General features: G+C 38.8%; 1 protein-coding gene across 1 annotated transcript in view; it reads right to left on the bottom strand.

The window, feature by feature from the left end:
* The window catches only part of nlgn1 (neuroligin 1), a 529,881-nt gene extending 506,531 nt beyond the window's left edge, over nucleotides 1–23,350 (bottom strand). The window contains exons 1-2 of the mRNA XM_034710260.1: nucleotides 22,472–23,350; nucleotides 22,158–22,313 (exon numbers count right to left, since the gene is read on the bottom strand). The gene's annotated coding sequence lies outside the window, so the exon portion shown is untranslated. The remainder of the gene's footprint in view (nucleotides 1–22,157; nucleotides 22,314–22,471) is intronic.
* Nucleotides 23,351–24,367: the final 1,017 nt, after the last annotated feature.

Below are 24,367 nucleotides of genomic sequence, written 5' to 3'. Positions count from 1 at the left end.
TGAGGGATTTATTTACGTGAAAAGGAATTTCTAATACTGCCTATAAATGTTTAGAGGGAATCCTGATAAAAGCAGTTCCTGTCTGTGTGAGCTACAAAACAGAACTTTCATTCACGGGGCCTGATGAATGATAAACTGTGTTGTACCTAAGCAGGCATTGGTGCAGACTCCTTGTTGGAGGGTCTAACTCCTCACTCCAGATTTTGGATGGCACTCAGTGTGGCGGACTCTGGGCATGAACTCGCAAATGGAGGGAAGGTGAGTTGGGAGAGGGTGTAGGGGGCCAAATAGAGGGAAAGAGGGAGAGGGCAGAGAGAACAGCTGAGGTACTTAACTCTGCACCTAAATTCTCTTATCAGTGAGGAACTAACACAGCTATTGTGAACAATGGATATTGGTAAGTGATCTTTATCTAGTTTAACTACTAGAAACAATTAATTAAGACATAAGTCATCAAGCACAGATCCTGGAAAAGCGCTGGAGAGTAAACTTATTTGGGAAGGAACAACATGTCATTACTACACCTGTGTGAGGTACATCATGCACTGTTACTTTTTTAAGAACAGAATAAATAAAGAATTAAGAACTGAAAAATGCATAATGCCCATTAGAATGTTGACTAATTGACATCTTTAGATTTATTTTATTGTATAGATAACAGTCTAACTCCCCTAAACTCTTGACATATATGGCGACAAATGACAAAGAAAAGTATCAAATCCTTATATTTAAGAAGCTGGACCAAGCAAATATGTGAATTTGAATAATGACTAAACAATGTATTCCATAAACACTTAAATCATAATTCATCAAAATAATTTGCAATTAACTGTTTTTCAATAAACATATCACTTATGCATCTACCCATCCATTTTCTGCCCCTCAACACAGCCATGTCTCAGTGGCATTACCAAATTCATCCAGACTTCCAAACTCTTCAAAAAAGTTTGCCACTCTCTCTGGAGGATCCAGTGATGTTCCCAAGCCAGATGAGATAAGTATTCCCTCCAGCACATTTTGTGTCGGAGTAACTGACCAGTTGGATGTTCAGGGAAACCTTCAAAGGATATGGCCCAGCCCAGGAGGCACCCTGATCAGATGCCCAAAACAACCTCAGATGACTCCCCACCCTGCGGAGGAAACTCATTCTGATGGCTTGTATCTGTATTCATTTGGTAACTACTGAAACGTATGATCACAGGTGAGGGATGAAATACAGATAGACAGGTTGACTGTAGTCTTTGACTGCAGACTCAGCCCTTTTTTCCTCACCATGAGGATAATTTACATGTCTACATCACTGCTGACCTAAGATCTGTGGATCTTAGACTTCATCTCACCCACATTTTGACCAACACATCGGGATACTTTAATTTATTTCTTAAAAGTGAAACTTCTGACAAACTTTTTTGAAATATGCCTCTACAAAAGTGATGGTCCAGTTCTGTGACTAATGCTACATGTATACCTTACTACATATTATTAATTCATACAGGCCTTTTCACAAATAATTAACTGTTGGCAGCTATTCTGAACTCACGTATTTTCTTAAGTAAATGTAGCATAAGTTACATTTATTGTACACAATATTTTGACTAAGACAATGTATAAATTGTCATAAAAATAAATATTTTAAACTTGAAAATATGAATTTCACTGATATGGGTGTTATATAACTATGCATATTTATTATTTTCAGCACCAAAAGATTAATCAAATTGTAACAATACAATGTATCTAATTTAAATAAATCTTGCTCTGACTTTTGTAGATATATATCAAAGATGCTCAGAGGAGGAGTTTTTGTTTCAGCCTACACAACAGTGTTCAATACAGTGGGTGCTCATTCTCTTTCACAAAGACTGTCGTCTTATGAGAATTGCTTAATAATGAGATATGAACCCTCTGAAGTGCAGTGGTAATAGCAAACTAATGGGCCCTCAGAAATAGAGATGGAAACAACTAAATAAAAGAAATACAGCTTGCTTTTCAATAAAGCCCACAACACTACAAAATGTCTTTAAAGAAGAGAATGGAAAATAAATATTGAACTCTAATCCGTGGAATAACATGAATTCCTAAAAGCAAAGGGGCAGAGGGAATGAATTACATAATTCGGTACTGGGGACATGTTATAATCATCATGAACACTTTGTTCACTGTGTATAATGGGCTGCAGTTGTACATGTGGGGGTAGTGGAATAATAGTTCTGGTTGTTTGCCAAGCAGAAGAGGGTATTCAGGCAAATGCTGATAGTAGCAGCCCATTAGCTTGAAGAGTTGGAGAATGGGAGAATAAACAATTAGAATAATTGCATTTTCAACTCTGTACTTACTACAAGTGTTAACCCCAAGACAGAGGCTAAACTCATTACAGAGAGAAAGAGACAAAAGGAGGGAGAGCAAAAGAGAGAGGGGGGAGAGAGGAGGTGATATGTGGTGAGGATATAAACTTCTACAAATTACATTGCTGGTGTAAAATAAAAAAAACTTGAATTTACTCAATAAGTACGGTGTGATTGGAAGCATGTGTGTGGATCGGGATTAGGCAGTTTGGACAACAAAAGTAACAGTGCACACTTGAACACTCTGGATTTCCCGCATGGACAGTGTTCTGGTTTCAGTGTGTACTACATTTGAGGACCAAATGGTATTGACCGATTGTGTATCAGCAGGCTCTGGTGTATGCAGGAAAAAACTGTCTGTATGGAGAGCAAAAGCTGGCAGAAACGCATTCCACCGTAATGACATCCTGGCTCTCATTGGCGGAAATCAACAGTGATTTATGTATTTGCATGCAAGTGCTGCTACAAATACACTCTTAAGCGGCTGATAGCCAATATTACCAAGCAGGCAGAGGCAGCATCCAGGAGGATTTGGCTAAAAAGGGACGAGAAAAAAACAAGCATTTGACCAACCAAACCGCATTGAGTTAAGTGGTGGACAGTGGGAGTAGTTCCAGGACGCTGGCTCTACTGTCAAGCCCCTTGGAGATGTCATGGGCTTAATTTGACGAAAAGATCCTAAATTAAGAGCCGTTTGGGAGTCATAAGAGCCGGCTCTTCTTTGGGAGCCGAGTCAAAAGAGCCGGCTCTCTGAAGAGAGCCTAACTTCCCATCACTAAAGCACATGCTTACTACCATTTGCACCCTTGGTTGCCCTTGGAACTATTTGTATTGTAAAACGTATCAATGTAAATACTTCAGACCTGTACCATAGTGATAAACAGATAACACTTCAATTTGAATCAAGTAAATACCACTTGTATACTTTAAAACAGAGGGTCATTTCATTCCTTGTGGACTCAACATAACAGCATTTATATTTTTCAAGTAATTGATCTTAAACGCTTTCAGAAAATTAACAGTAGTAAGACTCATATCCCTTCGAGCCACCAAATGGTATCATAACAATGGTGTATATGCTGTTTTGTAATGACACAGCACAATTTTATAATTTATTAGAAATGTATTCAAACTATTTCACGGACCCCCATGCTATGGTTCGCAGAGCCCCAGGGGTCCCAGGACCCCACTTTGAGAACAACTGAGGTAGTATGGTAATTGAGCTCTCAGCCTGCAGAGAAAGTTGTGAGGCACAGACCCCCAAGCTCTCTGCCCGACTCCACTGGTCACACTATAACTTAAATATAAGACTCTTTGAATCAAAAGAGCACTCTACAAGGTTCATGTACCATAAAACATGAACAATATACCCCCGTTTTCTGTGAATGCATGATTATGAAGTGAAGGAGAAAAGATGTGGAAAAAGTTGCGCAGTGTTGCTGTCTTTTCCAGCACAGCGTGCACTCAACTTTCAATGAATGGGGATGTGTTTTGTTAATAGGGTCAGGTCGCACGCAGCCATGTTGGAATAATTTTCCAGGACTACATGTGATTTTCCAGGATATTTTACTTTTTCTCTCATTTTCCAGCTGTTTTCCAGTACTGGAAAACTGGTCAACTGTTTTCCAGGTTTTCCAGGACGCGTGGGAACCCTGATGGGGGCAGTGAAAACTTGTACCCACAAGTACACAAGCACCTTAACTAACTCAGGAATGCATTTAACTGATCAGATTAAAAAAGGAGAACATATCATGGATTTTGAATGTCTGACAGTCCACCGCGAACATTTTCATCCTAGTAACAAAAACCTGTTCGTCAGAATTTGTTCTATCTGTGATATATTTTGGCTCATCATCATTTTGTTTTGTCATGGAAAAAAGGTCATTGACAAACATTTATCATCATGACCTGTTAATCCACAAAACGGTGCTACTCAGAGGGATGCAATGGATCAAGAAATGGAAGCGTTTAAGTTGCAGATGTAAATGCATCACAGAAAAGGCATCTGGGTTTGAAGTTTTACACAAAAGTAACATCCATCTCCAGAGGCATACAGTATATCGCCTCTCGTCATCAGACTGGGAGAGAAGTTGGTTTCTGATGGGTTCTAAAATTGTCAAAGGGCTGACAGAGAAATAAACAACCACATACATCCTCACTCACACCTACTGGCAACTTAGAGTCATCACTTCACCACAGTGCAGCCTCTTTAAGTAGGGTCAAAACACAACACGCCTATCATTGTACAGTTTGTTGGCTGTATATGCGAAATGCCTCTAAAGGATGGAAATTTTGTCATTAATGCTGGTGTAGCCAGGGGTCCATCACATCCCCCAGAATAGATACTATTCATCTGTGTCAAGCAGGTCTCAGTTCATGATACAGTAAAAAGAAAGAATGCTATATTTCATATACTAACACGAAAGTCTGATACAAGCACATTCCTTAAAAGGTGTATTTTTTTATTCAAATTTCACACAGCTGAAAGATTAAATTAATCAACTTGATGTGCATTTGAACTTGTGTCATGTCTTTGCAAAGATTACACCCTGTGCTTCAATAGCTGGTTTCTTGAGTGTCCAAAACAATTAAGCTTCAAGATGCTAAGTTCATCTTATTTTACAAGTGCAGCTAGTTAATAATCCTGTGCTCTACAGCCTGGCCTGGTTGGCTAAACCTAAATGATTCTCCTCTCTTCAGCTGTCTCTCTCAGCCCAGCAGACCTGCATTTGAGCCTGGAGGCACCCTGACCCAGCAGAACCTCCGCTACACTTACCCCCAGCACCTTTCCTGTCACCTCTAAAATAAAGTGATTCTTATTTTTGGCTACCGGCTGACTCCAGCCCTCTTTTGATGTTCTATGTTTGATTTAGCTCCTGCAAGGCCAGGCTCACACAACACACACACACACACACACACACACACACACACACACACACACACACACACACACACACACACACACACACACACACACACACACACACACACACACACACACACACACACACACACACACACACACACACACACACACACACACACACACACAAAAACCTTGTTTCTGGCCTTAAGCACAATGTCAAAGCACACTCCTGACACACCATTGTCTCATTTTAGATTTTCATTTTACTCTGACATACATTGTTACCAGTAAAAGTAAATTATCCTGGAGGAAATAAGAACAGGTACATGCAAGGAAGCTGTCAGATGTCTGAAAAGCAAAGTTATGCAAATTACAAAAGCTTCTTATTTATTGTCATGCACACTGGTGCCCCAAATTTGTCCTCTGTGTTTTTCCAAATAAAGTCTTCATATCTCCCATGAGAAAATCTGGTTTGCCTTATTTTCCTTAACTTATGTTGGCTATGTAAGTGATAATGTACGGTTAGCAGGTAGTTATGGGAAATAGAATCCCAACAGGGTATAAAAAGACACCTTGCCTTGCTTTGCTTCAGGGACTTGCCCACCAAGCTGCATTAGCATGCTAACCCAAACTTGTGTTTTAGACATGTTATTTTGATGCAAACAGAAACTAACATTTTCACCTCCCCTTACAGTCTGTGGTGTCAACAAGCAGAAGCACAATGTACCAGAACTCTTTTCCTTGGATTGATTTGACATGTGTGATCAGTTTGCCTCTGGAGTTGCAAATATTAGTGAAGGTTAACAACCCTTGTTGAGGGGTTTTGACCAATCAGAACCAAGCATCTTACACAACCAGAAGATCAGCAAGAAAACCATGTACTAAGATTTTATAACAAATAATTTGATACTGTCAAGAACTGTGTTAATAGGAGGGCCCACAACCTTATATTATCATTTCTGTTGTCTTGTCTATCATGATGGATCAAAGGGTAAAAGGAGTGAGATCTCAAACAGCTCGAGGATCAACATCATTAATTTGAGGCTTGATAAAATGGTTTTAAAATTTCAAAAACAGTCTTTAAAGTCTTTAACTGACTAAGTTATTGAAAATCTATTTATAATAGGCCCCTTGGTATAGATATATTTTACACTAAATATAATGTGTTCATCTAATGTTTCTTTTTTAATCTATCTTTAAAAGATACAGAACAGAAAAGTAGGAATACCATTTTTTAAGAAGTATGATTCACATCCTGCTTAAGAAAACTGTATATCTTTGTTTTTGATGGTTTGTTAGCGATGGGCATTTCAAGACGAAATACAATTAGAGAATCACTGGCATCTGTTAGGTGATTATTCGTAATGGAGCGCGTTTGACAGTAGGGTTGATAGGTTAAGTAAAGACAACAGCAACTCACACAACACTTGTTGCGCTGCAGGTGTAGACAGTAAAAGAAAACACTCCGTGTTACACCTGTCCCATTAACGGTCTGTTTGTGTGGCAGTCTTGTTAACCAGCTCCGGGACGAGGTGTGAGGTGTTGCTTTTAGGACATACTGGCAGTGTCTATCTCCACCTTTACGCTTGTGTTTCTGTGACGCAGCAACGGGGCATGTATGCTTACATTTTACAGCCATGCTCAGCCCCTGCATTTGTCTCCATTTCTAAAATCTTACACCACCACATACGTATAACCAGCAACTGTTGCTAATGTTTTCTTCGTCTTTTTGCTATTTAATGCAGTGAGCATTCTTCTTCTTCTGTTTCTTAATTTGGTTAGCAAACAGCTTTAAGATGCAATATAGCCACCATCTGCCAGGAGTACCGTATTACAACCAGGCACCGGTAAAAATGATGCAAATTGTATTTTTGAAATGAGATATTTGCATTAACTCTTTGATCTTTGATGAGTGAAGAAATATTAAAGCATTTAAAAACAATGTCCCATCCCTACTGTTAAATGTAGTAATTAAAATGTAGAAGACATCTGGGTAGCTTTTTTTATTTTATAAGCAAAGAAATAAGAAATAAAAAATAATCACTCATAGTTGGATCCCTTATGGTGTGACACCTGAACAATCACATAGTAAAGGGGTAATATATATGGACGCTACAGTTTGATGAAAGAGAATGAGAGCCTCACAGATGCACAAACTGACACCCATCAACACCTGGTCTTCCCACACACTGTACCTCCTGCTGTGGGAGGAAAGGGCTGATGGGATGCTGACAGGAGGACCCTCAATCTCTTATTTATATAACCAACCAGATGTGCTGATTCCTGCCAACATATTTTTCTTTCCTGCACAATCTGTGTGTGAACGTGTGTGTGTGAACCTGTGTGTGCGTGTGTGTGTGAACCTGTGTGTGCGTGTGTGTGTGAACCTGAGTGTGTGTGTACCTGTGTGTGTGAACCTGTGTGTGTGTGTATGTTGTGTGTGTGTGTGTATGTGTGTGTGTGTGTGTGTGTGTGTAATACTGAAGAGGCCAGCCACTCTATGATAATGCAGTACATTTCATAAGTGAGTACAAAGCAGTTTTAGGTGCTTGAGAGCATTTTGCAAACATGTGTTTATGTTTCAGCCTATGTGTGTATTAAAAATGAAAGGAGGCACAGTGAGCATCAGCACAGCTTTTGAATACAAATCTGTACCCAACTCTCTGCTTCATTGGCTGCAATAACAACCCAGAACCAGACACACAAACACACACACATTTGCAAATGCTTTCTCTGATAATTAACTTTTCCCGTATGCACCCACCCCTTACACACAAGCATCCACACACACACCCACACACACTTCAAGGGGAATTCTTTCCATGAGCAATGTGAAGTGTTTTTTCGTTTCACTTCCCTGGTCACTGGTTATTACAGTGTAACTAATCTCATTTATTACCAACACACACACACACACCCACACGTGGGCGCATACAGGTATCATATCACATCACATAATTATCTTACCTTGGATGTCATACCACCCACACACACCCTGTCCAACCCATCATCCAGTCATATTACTCATTGTACATCTTACATGTACAATGTAACTGGAAACTTGGCGTAATTTCCTTTTAGACTTGACTGCATTTTTACCACTATGACCATTATTTTAGCATATTTTTAAAAAATTCGATCTCATATTATATTATAATATATTACTATATTTTTTATTATTTTTGATTTTTTTTATTGTATTTTATTTAATTTATTGTAACAATTTATTTTATCTTTCTAATATTTTCTGATTTGATTGTTATGATTTCATTTTATTTGTCTGATCCTTTCTAATTTGATTTCCTTTAATTTGATCATCATGATTACATTTGTATAGTACTTTATATCACTTTCCTCTCCACTTTTACCTATTGCTGTTTTCTGTCTCTCTCACCTTGACACACTTTGGGCTGCATGCTTGAATGTATGAAAGGTGCTATATAAATAAAGATGAGTTGAGTTGAGTGTATGGCAGTAAAACACTCAGCAGTGGTTGAACATACTCCAATTAAAGTGGAATCCACCAAAAAATACAATTTGGTTAAGATAAATGCATCTTTGAAATAACAGGCCTAGAGTTAATGTTCCTCAACAAGAACTTCAAAGAGAGTTAAAGATACTGTAAGAAGGTAATCAAACAGACCAAAATGTGTACTGATATACTTTAATGACTGTCAGTGTTGCCACCAGGTTAGTGTTTGAGGAGGTGGCTGACAGGAAGCTGCAGGAAAACGATATCAACATATTAACACATCTTTGATCTGCTGTAAGTTCCCCCTCCTGGAGTCTGGTGTCTCCTTTGTACCGGCTGTCATTTCCATTTAAGTATGTTTACAGGGCATAGGAATAAGAATTTGTTTACATTTTCCACAACAATGACTCACAGTGAGTTATATGTCTGACAAAAGAAGGCAGGATGATATATTTTCTATTGTTACCAAAGGGGGTATGAAAGTCTACAAAAACTGCTGCAAGTTCCTCACTGTGGCTTTCAAAGCCAAGTCCATCTGCCCCAACAGTAACCCTGTTTTCCAACTAACTGTCCTCTCCAAGCTGCATGTCTCTTTTCCTTTTCCTCCTATGTTTACTGGTATCAGCTAAATACCTCCCAACAGTGTTAACTTCCTGTACTAGCCTGCATGACCCTATGACTTCTGCCTACTTGTCTTGAGTAGTACTTGAGTCATAAAATTGGGTTAAAACCTGATTATCCAGTGAGCCTTCACACAGATTTTGCTGTAGTTGTACTTTAGCTAACAGCATTAAAACTGCAACTGAAGGTTTATGTACATGAATAACAACTGACGTTTTGGTCTGTTTGGGGGGCATCAAAAAAGGCCTAAACTTAACACATCATCACCTTTTAAGTCTGTGAGATAAACTTATGAGCAAACGGCTAATTATTTATTCCTGCAGAAATCTCTACAGGCTCCAAAGCTGCCAAAAGCATTCTTTACAATGAGTGAGTGTTATTCAGACTGCACTCTCAAACCTCATCGGGATGTGCACATAGCAAAAAAAGGATAAAGAGCAAATAGTTTGGGCTTTGTGAAAAGTGTTTCACAGTTAAGTAGAAGCTGGATGGATGCCACATGAATTATGTTTTCCCCGTATCATCGGAGTCAGGTCATCTTCGTTCAGGTCTGTGTGACACTAAGCTCCAGGCTTATTTTAACATTAGTCTACCGGGCACTGAAGGGCCACTGAAGTGGATTATGGCAGAATGGATGCAGAAGTGTAAGAGGTTGTGGACATTTATATAAATCCATATGGTGTCTTCAAGTGAGGGAGGGGGAGGGCCTGGGTTTATATGTACAAACTATATTTGACTGTGGACTGTGAAATACACTTTGATTTGTAAAGTGAAGTGAGCAGAGGTGTCAACACTATGAACCCTTCCACTTCTACCATTGCCTTCTAATTACAGTTTCTTGTTCTTTCTCTCTGGTTTCAATTTGGTTCATAGAGGCGGCCTCTTTAGTCCACAGCAAATAGTATGTCATGGCGCTGTCTGAATTACTCTTTTTTGGTTTGGTTTTTATCTTTCGTCACTTTTGAAGCCTGCAGACCCAATCAGCTAATCAATGCACTGCAGGCAATGGAACACACATGCGTTGCTCTCCCAAATTGAGCAAAAACAAATGGGATTTCTGACTTCTTAGTCTTGTCAGATGTCTGGTTCATAATTCATGGATGTCAAAACCTATTCCAACATGAATACCAGATGAATCATTTCATCCTCAGATGTAGCAAAATAACTCAAATTTATGCTCAACTTGATCAGACTGGTTCTCCTTTCTCTTGTTTTTTTATTTGGAATAGTAGTGGAAAGTGTCTGAGACTCTTGAAGTATCACCGCAGTTAAGTTCCAGGAAAGCTGAGCTGATACTAAAAGATGATGGGGCTTCTGCAGATCACTGACTAGTTTAAAGAGGAGAGCAGTTTGTGATGTTGACTTTGTGGAGGGCCAAAGATCTGAAATGCATTTTTTTATGTAAACATAAATATATGTACATTTGAAGTACTCACACAAGTGCTGGGCTAGATGTGCATATCTTCTGCTTTACTTATTGCAATAACAGCAAGGTTTCCAAATGGTCTCCTATGATGACTTGTCCTGAAGTTTTGAACTGAAGAATACTAGTTCAGATATTTATCTGCAAGTCTGTTGAGCTGACAACCTCACAAGGCTTGATCCTTCCTCTGTTGGTACCATCCATGTGTAAAGAACCTTTCACGTTAATTTGTTTTACATATTTCACAAAGAGAGAAAAAAAAAAAACTAACCTTGGGTTAAATTTAGACGATTGCAAAAGTCAGTTCACTGATACCAATCTTTAAGTTGAGAGTTATTTCCGTCTGAACCAGAGCGTTGAACAGACTAAACAGACTGATTGCCTTCCCTGGGGCCACGCTGCTAGCATGGCTTAAAGGAAAAGCTCTGTTTAATAGAAAATGAAGTGAAGCTATAAGAAATGTCAACTTGGCCCATTTGTAATGAAAATGCAGACTCCTGTAACATCTTGGTTTCCTAGAGAGTACATCTATGTATCATAAACTATGTTGAATCCTATACCCGGTTAGGTATAGGATTCAAGATACATATAACTGAGGATAGGGTGGACTTTATGACATCTTATCAAATGCATTTCCTTGTATTGTAGTGTAATGTATGCTATTTGAAATGTATCCTCATCGTGCTCATATTTCGCCATATTGTTGAAGTTGAACTTGGTGTTCTCTGATCTGCAGTATGCTTTAATTAAATACATATCTCCACATAAATAGTAAGAGCATTTCATAATTGATCATTTCAGAGACTCATGTTGCATCCTTAGTAATTTGTATGAATGTCATTAATTCAGAGGTTTCCAAAGGTTTTAGAGCTACACTCTTTTCAGCTAATCTTTGTGCTCCAGACCCATGTACAGTAGAGGTCAGCCAGTCACCAACTGCAAAATGCCAATCAGATATGTTCAGATATGATCTGTGAAGTGTTGATACACTCAATGTGCATGAATCCAGCCTATTTACCTGTGCCCCCTTGTCTCGTAGGTTCCTCTGAGTCCTTGCCGTGGACAAGCCTGCTGCTTTGAACGTGCCAGATTCATGCTGCTACGACTACTATTTGTCTCCTATCTATCATCTCTCTCACTTTATCTCCCTCTATCCCTCTTTCCAACCCCTACTCATTTAATGTCAAGGTAGATGTGTGTCTAACATGAGTCTGGCCCTGCTCAAGGTTTCTGCCTGTTAAAGTAAGTTTGTCCTTGCCGCTGTAACTTGCTAAATGTTGCAAAGTGCTCTGCTCATTGAGATTAAGATGAGATAAAATAAAGTCTTGTGTGTAAGATGGGACTGGGTCTTAACCAGTCTTGATGTCAGGTCATTGTTAATGATATAACAGAGTATGGTCTAGACCTGCTCTTTTTATAAAGTGTCTTGGGATAACATACGTGATTTTGCACTATATAAACAAAGATTGATTGATTGAAATAACTTTATTTTGTAAGTATAAATAAAATTGAATATGTGGATTTCAACAAAATGTCCTTCCAGTTAAAAATATCCTTGTGGAAGAAGTCATCTGAAGGGAATTTTCCAGCTCACAAAATGTAGAAAAGTGTGAACTTGGCAGACTAAAACTTCTTAGAACTACAATTTCAAAAGCTGCTTTTGAAATGCTCGAGAATTTCAATAAAGCTCATCTGACTGTGTTGTGTACAGCAACAACCAACAGTTGCAGGAAGAAGTGGATTAGTACAATAACAGTGGCAGATCACGTTTCAAGTGTTTCCCAAAATGGATAATCTCACCATGATCACATGGTGACCACATGTGTGTGTGTGTGTGTGTGTGTGTGTGTGTGTGTGTGTGTGTGTGTGTGTGTGTGTGTGTGTGTGTGTGTGTGTGTGTGTGTGTGTGTGTGTTCCTTTAGTGCTGAGTAAAAACCAAACAATCTCTTGAGTAATCAAGTCCCTTCTTACCTTCAAAACACTGCTGTCATGTAAAAACCTTAGATGTCCTGAAATAAACATATAAAAACCGGAAAGCTGAATGCTCTCTTTAAAACTGCAACTGGGGAAACAGCTAATATCTGTCAATTCATGCTACACGACGATGCACAGAGTCCATGGCAGGAATTTTTACCAAAATGTACACACTGAAAACAATTGCAACCCATTCTGTGAACAACTCTCATACTCAGTCCTGCGTGTGGAACAACAACTACATCAAACACAGCAGCGTTAAGTCATAGTAAATGATTCATCTGTCTTAGTCAGATGATGTCTTAGACCTTGACCTGAACTCTTGAGGAAGATCCAAGAATGTCTGCCATGAGTAGCAGCAAAAGAATGAGTGGATGTGTGTGGGGCAGTGAATGCAAAATGGAAGAGACTAACACTAAAAAAGTAGCCTGCAATATGAGTTCCTTGTGAGTGAACTTTGGAGCTCCGTTGTTGAGAAATTTGTTGCAGATTAAATGCTAGATCAAGCCTACTGCTTACATCTATAGATTATTTAACAAAGCACACAAATTGCATCAAATGTGTCCGAAAAAACAAATCAACAAATAAAGAAAATGTGAAGTCAAAATGCATCACAAGCTCTGAATGAACGCACAGATTAATAACCATTGTAAGCAAACTTCTAACTATAACTCCTCTTTTACCGATTGCTGCACATAATAGAGTGACATTCAGTCACCCAGCGCTGTGTATAAATTAGACACTGAGTAAATCCTTAATAGGTAATAGAGTATTGTGGCTAAAGAATTGTTCAGGGGATTTGAACTTGCAAAAGCAATCCGAGAGGAATTATATAGTGGCACACTTGTGCTGACTCACATGGTGTCTGTGTGTTGGGAACACCATTTGGTTGCTCTTGAATGGTATTTCACTGTGTGTCTGTATGGCACTGATATCAATTGGTTTTCATGCAATCATACTTCTTTCAGTCATATAATCCCCGTTTTTTATTCCTGACACCAGATAGGAAAAAGACAATTCTAATTTTAAACACAGTTCATTAGTGCACTCTCACTGTTTATCAACCAGTTTGTTCATATCAGTATTCTTTTTTGCCACAGGAATGCCTGTAGGCTGCAGATGCTGCAGCTTTAGAGGTGTCTGTGTACTTATAAATTCCAATGTAATAAGTTTAAATAATGCAGTGCTGTGGACGCTTGGATCTGTCTTTAATGCAACAAAGATCTTAAGTGAGTTATTGTAATTTACTGCATTTAGATAACGGCAGCGACTCCCTATGAGATAGTTTGGCAGACAGCTTGAGCCGCACTGATTTCACACTTGACATCATCTGACAAATGCATCCTCCAAATATTGGAGGCCTGATTAAGTTGGGAGATAGGACAGATGTTGTGATATATTTTATTTTGGCTACAAGAAGTGTGAAATATAAACTAAAAGTAATGATTGCCAGGTTTTCTTACTGATCTTCCGGTTGTGTAAGATGCTTGGTCAAAACCCCATGACAAGGCCTTAAAGCTAGGGTTGGTAGTCACGGAAAACTAGCATGAATTTAAATGTAGCATTTCCTCAGGACTGTCTATTCCTAGCAACAAGCAGAGCAGGTGAAAGAAACTTTTAGTTACAGATTTCTACAAAGAAACTTAAACCATGAGCGGTGAGGGTGATGGTAGAAGTGTTCAAAGTTGTGACATTTACCTCTTTTATTGTTAAAGGTGTGTGAATCACAGAGCTCAGAGAAGGAGAGCTGAGTGAGGACAGTTTCATGTTAAATCGACCAAAACAGGAAGATATGAATCCATCATCATGGAACACTGACTGCCATGGAACCACTGGCACTATATTTTAAAATTGTATAAATCATCAGCATCAATTTATACAGCAACATAAATCAATTAAATTCAATGAAATAATCAAGTTCTTTTGCCACGTGTTTGTATTTTAAGTTAGTAGCCGGGTAATAAGTGGGACAGTGTATTGTATTAGGTAATTATAGGAAATATAACCTCTTCAGGGTGGACGACAACCCGACGCAAAGCCCATACACAGTGTGCATTAGCCATAATTCAGTTTTTTTTTTTCTCTTCACAACATGCTGTTTCTGAATACAATAGAAGTAGTCTATTTTTACCACCAATTGGCACCAGTTAGTCTAAGCTAATAGCTAGCTTGAGCCTAGAACACTGCACCAAAGCAGTGTGAAACAACAGCCATTACACCTAGGCCTCCCTCCATCCAACAGTCAACATGGTAGTACTCTGAGTGAGAAATGTATACATTTTTAAATTCTATTAACTGTGACACAATTTGACTTTGCAAAGTTTGTATTGCAAATGTTCATACTGCAATAATGATAAAACTGCAATGTATTGTGCAGCCCTTATGGGAGATTTCTGGTCTCTACCTCTGCTCCGTCATTGCCAGTGCTGCCCTGCACAGTGGTACACTCTTGCTTCCCGCCCCACCACTCCAGCATCCACCTGCGGGCTCTGGCTGAGGGGTTTAAGATATTATCTCATCACTCTTCAAATTTCCAAATGCAAAATAAACCTGCGAGGAGTGATAAGGCTGGAGCCGGGATGCCAAATACAAACAATGCTCTGCTGCTGCAATAAACATTTCAAACTATTACTACTTGAGCTGTTTGACTGAAATTGTTAATTAAAATATGAACAAATTTGACATCTATTGCTTTACAGTCATGCATCATATCTAGATAGCAGACAACATATCACAAATAAGAAACTTGTATTTATTGTATTTATTTATTTATATTTTAATGTACAGGGTTAGAGGTCAAGGACATAATATTGGGGCAAAAATAAATATTTTTTATTATTTATTAAACTCATAAATTTTCTAGATTTGAGTCATACATTTATTAAGAAGAATTAAGTAACACATTTGAGTCGATGGTTAATCTACATTTTATTTTGAATAGACAGATCATAAGAGAAGCCTGAACCAAAATATGGAACGTAGAGCATCTAGTGAAATTTTCCTTGAGAATTGGTTTCACAAATAATTCCTACCTAATCTTTTAGCACATCAGCACCATAGCATCAGGATTCTGAATCAACTTTGTGAGAAACTGTCTGATTTTAAGACAGGCAGGCAAACCTGCAGCCTACGCATGCTTCTTCAAATGCTGTTTGTCCTCAGCTGTTGAGTACACCTTCACAAGACGATCCACAGTCTTTATTTTAATGCAGGCTGCTCTTCTAATATCCCCCTTTATGTTATTTTAGCCCACACATAGATGCCAAACCATAGCCTGTAATTACAACTACCTTCTCGTAAAAATACAAGTTTATTGTCCTAAGATTACGACTTTATTCTCATAAATATTCCACTTCAATCTCCTAAATTTATAACTCTTTTTTTCTCCTAGCGTTACGACTTTAATATCATTAATTTATGGCTTCATTCTTGTAAATTTACAAGATAAACTGGTACATTTACAACTTTTTTCTTTTACAACTTTATAGTCATAAATGTACTACTTTAATTTTGTAAAATTACGGCTTTATTTCCATACTTTTTCACTTTATTTACGCAATCTTAGTTTTTTTCTTTATTAACATGGCCCTAAATCCTCTGTTGTAAAAGTTACATGGAAAAGATTATAAATGGTTACTTCATGGGAAACATGAGGCATTTTTGAATACTGAAATAAATTAAATAATTCCCAAGATCACCTCTGAAGCCTGTATCAAATACTAAACAATCAGTCCTCAGCTTGCTATTCTAATGCTAAGCTGCACGGACCATCTCCTGATCTTAAGACCATACTTGGCAGAAACACAGCAGCTTTAAATCCATCTCCATCTCTAGATCTACCAAAAATACACACACACAACTGTTTATAACAAACAGCTTCTCAAGTAAAATATTTTTATTCACGATACCACCAAACTGCCATTGTAGCCCTAGAAAGAAAGCAAAACTGCAAACATTCTACACCCACATGTCAACACTGGTTGCACACAAACACAATGAGATGTTTGCATACAAACACACAGAGACAGCACATATAGAGCTCCAAACACTAAGCTGCATGACTCAAAGACGGAAGAGGCACACAGACTTCAAATCAAACTGAGTCAAATGGAATTGATTCAGCTCAGCGGGCCGTCTGTGTGTCAGCCATTACTCAGTGTGCTTGCTCACTTTTCAGCTCGGCTCAGAGAGAGAGAGAAAGAGACAGTGAGAGCTGTGTCCCAATAACCGATGTGGGTAAACCATGACCCTCGGTCACCATTGCAATGCACCAACAGAAACATACATCCTTGCAGCTTTCAGTCTCTCTCAAAGGACAATTTGTATAGATTCAGCTCTGATGTTTAAAGGCATCCTGAAAGCAAACACTGGCTGGGCTCATATTGTCTAACCTCCCACTACATCCCAGCAGCCTGTTGCAACAGCTGAGTGTAAATTGTGTCCGAAGTTAGAGTGTAAAGTCATCACTAACCATACATTGAAACTACTTAGTTTGTAACTTAAGTTGTGTCATTGTTTGGTTTCACCACAGAGACCTATGGTTTGTCTTAACTAGTAGACCGTAACGTCCAAACTGACCAACATTGTCGCTGATATGATGTTTACACTTTCAGCAGCCAATCAGAGGAAAGCACCAATTTTGATGCAGGGGTTGTTACATCGTTATCTTTCATGCCTAATCATCTCTGAACTGACCAACAGCTGAAACAAACTTCCGCAAACTGCAGCTATGTCGCAGATCAACAGCAAAAGGAATGTAAATCTTGATAAAGTGTCACAGTAAGGTGATAAATATAGCCTAATTCCTTAATCTACGTTGTGTATAATAACAGTGACATCTAGTGGTAGAACTATCAACTACAACATACGTTAATATTCTACAGAGCAAATATTGCTCATTATATTTTTCCAAAGGATGTAATCTCTCGCAGATAATGCTTTGCTGACATAATATAGATGGGAGAACCCTCTGTATCTCCTCATCCTTCGAATAATCCGACTTTTTAAAACAACGCTCATAGTAAAGGCTGATTTATACTTCTGTGTCTCCCCTACGCAGCAGGGGCTGACGCGGACATGAGCGCAGCAATTCTCCGCCGAAATGCCTGAGGGCAGTGTGGTCTCTCTGATAGCCGGTTGCCTGCTTCCGGTCCCATTACGATCTCTGTTTACTTTTCCACAGTGATTCAGAGCGTGTTATGTTAATCTACAGCTGATACATGTTGCTGTTTATCATACAGACATGATTACATGAAGAATAGAGAGGAGGAGATGAAATACACGGCCGATGTGCAGCCGATGTCCGGGATCCCGGAAGTACTGTAAATGCGGGAAAGACATTGCCGCCGGGCGGACCAATCACAGGGCTTGCGGTCCGCTTCGGCTCTACAGGGAGTTACATTTTGGAGGAGGTGCACGTCAGCTACGTACGTAGGCCTCGGCGTAGGTACGGGAGCTACACGGACCCCCGGCGTAGGGTACGCCGTTTATTCAACGCAGAAGTATAAATCAGCCTTAACTGGTAAACTACAGAGAACTTTACACCTACTTGGAGCCAAGTGTAAGAATTAAGTTGTTAGAAGAGGATGTTTCAAGGTAAAAAGCATCACAATACCAAACCACAGAAGGACCATGTAAACTGATATTAATAGAGTAACAAGGTTTTTAGCCTTCCCAGCAAAATCACAAGATCCTGAAACAACTGCTCATACTCTTCACCCATATACTCCACAAAACCCTCTCTCTGTCCCTGTTTTTGTTTGTCTTTAATGAGCCTGTTATCTCTCAAACATCACACATTTCCCACTCAGAGCTGGCCAGTGCAGCCACAGCTTCTGCCTCCAGATTTTCTGTAGCAGCCGAGCTGGAGTTGGCAACCTTCGAAGTCCCAAGCTCCTGTCTCTGACGACAAGGCTGCTATTCATGCTGTTTTATGCTAATGTACTCATGATGCTGATGAAAATACTTGGTAGAATCACCACGCTGAGAGAGCTCTCGATGGGTTTTCACATGGAGAATTCAAGCTTTGATTAGAAGACGGCTGCAGTTCACACATGGCAAATGTTTAAACGTACTCACATTTGAAAAGTCATCTTTTTGTTCAAAGAGGAGACAAAACTAGAGAAGTGGTCTTTGGTAGCACACTCTGGTGTCTAAACTGTGACCACCATGGCTACATACACTTTTGCAGCACCATCTTATCAGGCTTATGACTACAACAAGTCTGTTTTTCATTTTTACAGAGAACTGATAGCATTTAGAAGTGTTAACTGATGACTTTATCATTGAGAACAGCTAGCTAACAGGTTATGAAAATTGTTCAAAATTGTATCTGATAAAAAAAAACTATTAAAATGTATTTTATTTACTTCAAAACAAGAATTTACATTCTGACACAGTGGTTGGCAGTGATCTGCCATTACAGCTACAGAAGAATACTGTACTGTTCCACCTGCTTCTACAACATGTTATCTGTTAAAAACGAGGCCAAACTCACACACATAACCACCACAGCTTCTAAAATTTGTATCCAATTTATTTTGATTTACTCAACCAGGAAAACCACATTGAGATTAAGAATCTATTTTACAAGTGTGTCCTGGCCATGATGGGCAGCAGAACGTTCCAACAAAGTTACAGAAAAACAACACAGAATTCTAAAACCTGACAACATAAAGGATTTTAGAACAAAAGTCATCAGTCAAAGCATCTACAAGCGGATGCATCTTCCTCCAATGCCTTCAGTCTGCTTTTAAAATCATTTGAGACAAGCTCACTCAAACCCAAACTCTCCAGCAGGTTCCAGGCTGCAGGAGCAGAGGATCTAAAACTCTTTTTACACATTTCAAGATGCACTCTGGGGACACGAAAGCAAAAACAAGTTTTGTGACTAGGTCACAGAGCGGAGACTGTAGCTTCCAGTATTTTTTTAAATGAATAAAATCACATACATACAAGGGAAGCAAGTTAAGAATCGCCTTATAAACAAGGACATGCCAGTGATGTAGTCTACCTGTAGACAATGCAGTCCAGCCAACTCGAGCATACAGGGAGCAGTGATGGGTTAGAGATACTCGGTCTCCAGCACCAAACTTCACAGATTTAAACCGGGTCATTATACGCATTTCAACCTCAATAGGACAGGACATCACACATCAAGTAAACACCTACTGTACCTCATCCCACTTCCCTCAAGACGTAGATTCAGGGCACCGAGGTGTAGAAGGGCTTGCCTTGGGAAAAGCCTGATCCCTGCTGCTATAGCGGCCCTGAACAAACAGACTTTGTTTGTTTGAATGTTGATGTTGGTGTTTGAGTTTGCTTGCAGTGTATGTCCTGTTCTTTTTGTGATGTCTATATCTGTGGGACACAAGAGGGGCTGTGGAAAATAATTTCCCCAAGGGGACAATAAAGTGTTAAGTCTAATCTATCCAGGTCTAATCTATCTTAGATGTTTGAGGTCAATTTACCTCTTCAACCTGTTACACTTATATTAAATGGTTTTGCTTATACTGGCTTGACAATTAACAAGAAAAGGGTGGTACTAGCTGGTCTCACAGCAGGGGGGGTTCATTTCTCTCCCCTAACTTATTTGTATATGATTATCTGTTCTCACAAGCATGCTGTTGCTGCTTGCATTTATCAATATATTGTGTGTAAATACCATTTGTATCAACCTGTATACAAATATTAATAAAGTAAACATTAAAGACAAGGACAAACAGGCTGAAAAACTTATTTTTCCCCAAAGCAAAAAGTTCACTAATTGCTAAGTAATGCAATATAAAATGGAACTGTGCAATCTTCTTATTCACTGAATGCCTGCCTGCTGAATGCTGGATGTGTCTCGTGTTTTTATTTATTTTTATTCATTTATGTTTGTCCACTCTTATGATTTTTTTTCTTTTAACTACTGTTCTTTTCTGCATCTTTTGCACTGAAAGGGGTTGCACCTCATTTTGTTGTCTATAAATTATATATAAATATATTCTATTTGATTTAATTCTATTCTGTTCTAAAAAAATTATCACAAAAAATAAATAAAATAAAAGTACAAAGTAAAAGGCATGTGCCGTAGTGACGATTCAACAAGCATTTAAGAGCTGCACAAAGTTAAGAGATAATTCAAATCTAGCGCAGTTAATACAAAATCACTGTATATCACATTGTCCAATGGTAGGAGAACAAGAATTTTGCCAGCTAATGGACAGAGCTGCCACTACTTTGCAGACATGTCCGTGTATGATGTGATCTCCACACATACTCGGTCTGATCCACAGCATCAGTGATATAAGTTTAACCACAGACATAGGCTTCTGACCAGTTAGGCCAGTATGCTTAGTTTGATGGATGAAGATGAAACATTGATAAAACCTTGATGACCTTATTTTATCATGCTTTTATTGAATCTGTTTTATCTTTCTGTCTTGTGTCATGGTTTGGGAACCTGTCTGTGAAAAACAAGAATACATTAAATCAAATTGTGAAATGGTCCTGCAGGCTGATCGGGGAGTCACAGCTTTACCCAGTATACCCGACAGTTACAGAGGAAGGCTGGCTCAAATTTTAAATAGTGACTCCCACCCATTGAACCATGAATTTCAGCTCCTCCCATCAAGCAGGAGGTATAAAGTCCCAGCATGCTCAACCAAGCGATATAAAAGCAGCTTTGTCCCAGCAGCCATCAGTATCATAAACAAGTCACAGTAATACAGCATGATGCTGTACCATCAAGTTCTCCACTATTTATTAAGTATTTGTGGACCTTTTTATCTTGTTTATTTACTGGTGGCACTTTCTTTCTTTCTTTCTTTTTCTTTGTATCTTGTTTTTATTGACCAATGGTTGATTTTATGTCTATCTTGTTTTTATTGATTTTGTTCTTATTGATTGCTCATTTCCTGTTTTTATTGTTTTTATTAAGTGTTACCTCTTAAGCACTTTGTCACTTGGTTTGTCATGTATTGTCCTGTGCTGTTTGTTGTGTTGATGTTAAAAGGAGGCTGACTCCCTGCAAACAAAATCTACCTACGGGTACAAATAAAGTAACCTTGAAGACATTACTGTGGGCACAAGAGTGACAAAGAGTCAGAACTGTTCATTGTTTTTGTGTGAGTTAACAATAGGGATTTCAGCTAAAAATGGTAAGCCAGTAAGGTATTAATACAGTAGGCTATATCTGCATCTTTGCTCACTAAATCTCAGCCAGATGTGCAAGTTTCTCCCAGATGTTCCCAACCTCAAAAGGAATTAGTTGGTTAGTTAAAATGTGAATCCCAGCTGAGGCACCCATAACGTTGCAAATCTGTATCACTCCATGCCAGCCTGAGATACTTCAATATGTATAACCTTCAGGTCATGACGAAAAGTAGGCTGTATAAACTACATTTAAAGTGTGAAACAGAGAGAGAGAGGGAGAGGGAGGGAGATGAGTGTAGGAGAGTTAATGTTCAGCACCATGGACAGCGCCGCAGTGCCTGACTGGCTGCTGTTAAAACTAGTTGCTGGCTGCGCTCGGCTCTGTGCGCACATGCGTCTGTCCACCCGTGGAGACGCGTAGGCGTTTGTCCGCGGATGACACAGGGAAACGCAGGGGATTGTGGTGTCTGCAAACTGACAATAAGACTCCAGTCACCCAGTTTTTCATTCAGATAGACTAAACTTAATCTGCCAGCATTTAGGCAGAGAGACAAAGACGAAGAGGGAGACACACGCAGTCACACACTAAACAGTCATGACCCTGAAGACAGGAAACTCAAAACTCCACCAACCTTATGTCGTGAATAAATCCTCTGGTGTCCACACAGTAGCGGAGATGGATTAAAACATTCCCATCCTGGAGCGGAGTGCCTTTACCAGAGAAAATCCAGGATCCCGTCACAACAGCGCAAAAAAATAAATAAAAACAAACACGGGTGGTAAAATCACAGAGAAAAAGACGAGAGAGATTTCTGCATGAGTGTATTTCCCTCCGACAGCAGGTTATCTCTCCGTCAAACAATCCCAGACACGTCCTCTCCTCTGCCGCTCACCTCGGGATAGTTCAGGGGGACGGGATCAATGTCAGCGTGATATCCTCGTCCGCTGTCCTCTGAAAGTTTGAACATCGACCATTCCTCCCTGCCTCCATGTACCGGGGATTTCGTGAGCGGACTACCAAACAGGACCGGAGGGAAGAATCGTGAGATAAAACCATGTAAGGGATGCCGGTTTGTGCCCTGGCGGTGTACAGCGGTGTCTGCAGGTTTCAAGTCATGTCCTTCAAACTCTAGGGGTCTGGGCCAGCAGAATAATTCATTTTTCAAGTTGTTTAAAACAGCCTTCCTTCAGACTCTCTCCTGGTTTGGCAAGGTCTAGGAGACTCTTGGCTGCAACTTTGGTCCCTTTGCAGAAAGCAATTGCCCAAGAGTCGCTAATGTGTTGTATACTGTATAAATGCTTTCAAACACTGTCAAACTGGATTTTAACCAGTAGTTCTGCAGGATTTGGAGGACGTAAAGAAGATTTAAAAAATACCACCATTAAAGAACTTTCTCCGAGCTCCACGTTGGTTAAATTCAGCATGAAAAAATTGCACCATTACACACAAAACCCAATCTCCGTCAAATTAGGGGTCCTCAGCAAACTGACAAAATAGTTCACGTGACTTAAACAACAGATTTAAAAACGTTTTGGCCAAAACCATGAGGAAAGGTAAAATCAAACAGACTTCCTCAGCTGTTTAAACATTAGAAACATCAAACTTTACATGTAGCTTTTAAAATGTACTATAACTCTATAGAATATTAATTGAGCACAATTTAATCTAATTTGGTTGTTTGCAAACAAAATATATAAAGTAATAATTTCCTCCTCCCCCACCCTCAGTCTAACTTGGTACACCCTTGATTGCCAACACCTGGTGGAGAATGGTGCATTCATGTGCGCACGGTCATAAAACCACCCTCGTAGACCCGGAAGTAGACCTCGAAGAGAACGATTTGTATCAAAACAAAAAGCAAATAAACAAACAATTGAATAACATACAAAATGTATGAACTACCTGTATGTATTAGCTACAGCGGATCCTGACATTAACTTATAAGCACATCAAATGACCACAACAAATATTCATTACATTAAATGATTCAACAATAAGCCTAAATGATGAATAATGGCGTTTTTCACCTGATTGGTAAGGGAATAAGTGGTGCTCTCTCACATTACCCTAAAGTTTTCCGAACAATATAACAATATAATACTAATATTGATGTATTTATACTTACTGAAAAGGTGGAATAATATATAATCAACCCTTGTGTAATAATAATAATAATAATAATAATAATAATAATAATGATGATAATAATAACAGTAATAATAATAATAATGATAATAAGAATAAGAATAATAATAATAATAATAAACATATTATTGTTGTTGTTATTGTTATTGCTATTGCTATTAATGTTATTATTATGGCTTTGATTAAAAAAGACAGAGATTTTTAAGAAAGTGCCATATGTTTTTTATATATATATATTTTTTTAATTTTAAGACAGGTGCAAAAAAAAAGCCAAAGAGGAAGGCTTAATAAAGGAAACCTTTGTTGGTAGTCAGATTTAGATACACTCCTTGTTATACTGGTTAAAATGATCTTTATGTCCTGATGGCAATCAATACATAAG

This window comes from Notolabrus celidotus, chromosome 2 (assembly GCF_009762535.1).
Source record: "Notolabrus celidotus isolate fNotCel1 chromosome 2, fNotCel1.pri, whole genome shotgun sequence".
NCBI classification, from domain to species: Eukaryota; Metazoa; Chordata; class Actinopteri; order Labriformes; family Labridae; genus Notolabrus; species Notolabrus celidotus.
This window is presented reverse-complemented; position numbering and strand designations above follow the sequence as displayed.